Raw genomic sequence first — 3,344 nt, forward strand, 5'->3', positions numbered from 1 at the left:
ATTAAATACAAGACCATTCTCTTTCCTTTTTGTTGTGAAATAATAAAAAATTATGAAATTCAAAAAAACCTAAAACTTAATTAGACTGGCAAAAATAGCTGAAGATATTAACAATACATAGCTTAGAACCTCCTTTATAACGGGGCTTCCAATGATGAAAAATGTGTTAAAATCGATTTGAGAGATCGATCCGTTTAAGGGGAACAGAAACATATACATACGAGTACACATATGCAGACATTAACGTCAAACGTGTTTTTTGTGTTGGGGATAAAAATTAAGTCGAAGAGCTGAATATAAAATTATATGCTTTATATATGTGTATAGTTTCTTAAGATTACATTCAACTTATGTAAAATTAATTTTGTAATTTCAATATAGTTTGATTAATATTCTAACTGACGGTCTATTAGAAGCAACGAAAAATATGTATTCATAAATAATTAGTTACATAATTATTAGGTATATTGATTAGGTTAGATGTTAACAGTGTATTAATTAAACTACGTTTTACTATTTTTGTAACTCAAAAATTTAATTTACAAGTACATATATATTATATATGTAATTTGTTCTGGCTAAATTTGTGACGTCATTTTTAATCCAATATGGCTGCACATCCAAAATGGAGAAATAGTTATTTTAAATATACCGATATTTGTATCAAATGACCATGAAAATGTTTTTGAAGAATAAGGTCAAAAACATTAATACAAAAAGTCAAAATTAAATAAAAAGTAAGAAGCTTCTTAATCAACACTTTTTATTTATGTGCGCTCAAACTAAGAAAATAAATTTTCACTTTTGAATTTCTACTATCTACTTACAACTTCATTACATAAATTACATCATGTTAAAGTTTGTCACCAGATTAACTGGCTTAGAAAATTAATAAATCAACTGTATGAGATTTTAAGTATAAATATTTTAAAACTTAATTAATATGAGTGTCAGGAAAGACTGTTTTTTATAAACATAAAAAAAATACTTTTAAATTGTAGGTTTATACCGTTCCTTCATATGTAAGTTAGTAAGGTACAGTTTGAAGTGGATTTTATTTTCTTTAAATATTTTAATTTCTTTTTCTTAACTAAAGTTGTAGTTCCTGGTGATTCCATAGACGTTCCTGATATTTTCTCGCAACTGATGAAACGTAGTTTAATTAATGGACAGTTAAATCAAACACAAGAGCCTCTTGACTGTTAAAACCAAGAAATTTTGTGATAACGTAATAATCCAACACGAACTGATAATCATGTTTAATGGCATTACAAAATCATCACGAAAATTCCGTAGTTCAAAAACTACTGAACCGATTTTATTGAAACTTTCATAACTCCCCAGTTGAAAAACACCTAGTAGAACAAAAAGAGAATTATTTAAATAGGATACTTAAATAGTTCCGGAGATATTCTAACACAAACATTAAAACACACAAACATACATAATCTTTTGAAATTTGACACATTTGTTCAGACACCGTATTAAATAAACTTATCATGAGTATCTTTAAAATTAAGTTTCAAGCTAAGGTAAAAATTAACCTAGGAATTATATAAGTGAAGTATGTATTTGTTTTTACTTGCAAATTCGATACATTACGGTAAAAGACATGTAAACTGCCAAATTTACTTAATCAGATACTTGTATTCATCATCAGCCTATAGGAGCCCACTGCTGAGCAAAGGCCTCTTCTCACATGGAGAAGATTAGAGCATTAATCACCACGCTTGCTCAAGACGGGTTGGCGATTTCAATCTTATAATTTGAAATTATAAGACCAGGTTTCCTCCCGGTGTTTTCCTTCACCGTCCGTCAGTGGTGTCTGAATACTCTTAGAAAGTACATATGATTCGGAAAAGATCACATTGGTACTTGCCAGGTTTCGGAACCGCGCCCTCACGTATGAGAGGCGAGTCTTTAATCTCCAGGCCACCACGACTCTACTTGTATTACAAAAACCAACTTTCGAATACAAAAACTAGTTAAAAAATTCTTTTACTTATGATAATAGATGCATTTTAATCCGAGAGTTTATTCCTTAGACTTTTCATTTCTACTCGGAATTCAACTCAAATACAAAATACAAATGGAAATTTCTGAAAGGATGGAAATAGCAATTATTCCTTCATCTCCCTGATCGTCGATAAATACGTAATAAAAATGTATCCTGCATGCAGCAACTGCTTGGATCCCGAGAATATCAAATAACCAGTCCGATAAAGGAATCCACCGATTCTTCACACAAAAATGAAATATTAAATGTCAGTTTCAGTTTTAAGCAGGAGCACATTTTTTTATTCCACTTTACAAGTTTTGATCCTGAAACACGTTCCTTTAATGTGACAGCCATCCTCCCGGTGGCTTTATAAACTGCAGCATCTGGCAGAAACCTGTTTAACAGATTTTAAATAGTTTTAGTTCTTACTTGAGATTAAAATACACGTAACACAAATTCAAAACTGGAAGTATCGCAACTCTTTACAGTTTTTAAAAGAGTTTTCTAGGTTTTTGTTTAACATATATATTATTATTATTATTTATATTTCATTTCGATATATATATATATATATATATATATATATATATATTTAAAAGGAACATTTTAAGCACAGTCCGTAAATATAATCCAAGAATACGTTGTATTCACAAAAAATCTCTTTTTATTGGAGGTAAATACGTTTACTATGGATTTTAAATATTTATAAGATATTTCAAATGCATCAGTTAAAATAGATACAATTTTAATTATTTTCCCAAAGAAATATGTACTGGAATTTTATTGTTTAGGTAATTTCAGATTTTTTTGAGATTGAATACTCACCGGCTCGTTGGTCTAGGGGTATGATTTTCGCTTAGGGTGCGAGAGGTCCCGGGTTCAAATCCCGGACGAGCCCGATTGTTTTTGCCGTTTATTTTCGATAGTGTCGTAAAATTTATAACATTTATAAGTGAATCAGTGAAACTTTCTAAAAGAAGCTTCTTCATCTACGTAATAACAATTGTATTCTTTCCATTTGCCTTTTACCTATTTTCTTTATATTTCTGTACATGTTTTCTTAGACTAGTAAGTTTTATAATTTTATCGGTTTCATACAGGAAAGGTATTAGCATATATGTACGTATTAATTGACAGAGTGAGTAGGTTTGATTTTAATTATTGTATACGTTAAAGTGAGTAGCAAGTTACTTTGTCACTATCACATCTCAGACCTATTTTATTATTCGCTACAATTCTTCTTTCAAATTGTCACTCAGAATTTCTCTTTGTGTCTCGTCCAAGCAATTTGTGAAACTCCGCTCTAATATGCATTTTGTATATTTATGTATACGTAGTTTTCATA

At 29.7% G+C, this 3,344-nt stretch overlaps 1 non-coding gene across 1 annotated transcript; it reads left to right on the forward strand.

The window, feature by feature from the left end:
- The first annotated feature begins 2,825 nt into the window (after positions 1-2,825).
- Positions 2,826-2,897, forward strand: Trnap-agg (transfer RNA proline (anticodon AGG)). The gene has a single exon. It is a non-coding gene; the product is annotated as a tRNA-Pro (tRNA).
- The last annotated feature ends 447 nt before the right edge of the window (positions 2,898-3,344 follow it).

The sequence above is a fragment of the Danaus plexippus genome, chromosome 7 (assembly GCF_018135715.1).
Source record: "Danaus plexippus chromosome 7, MEX_DaPlex, whole genome shotgun sequence".
NCBI lineage: Eukaryota > Metazoa > Arthropoda > Insecta > Lepidoptera > Nymphalidae > Danaus > Danaus plexippus.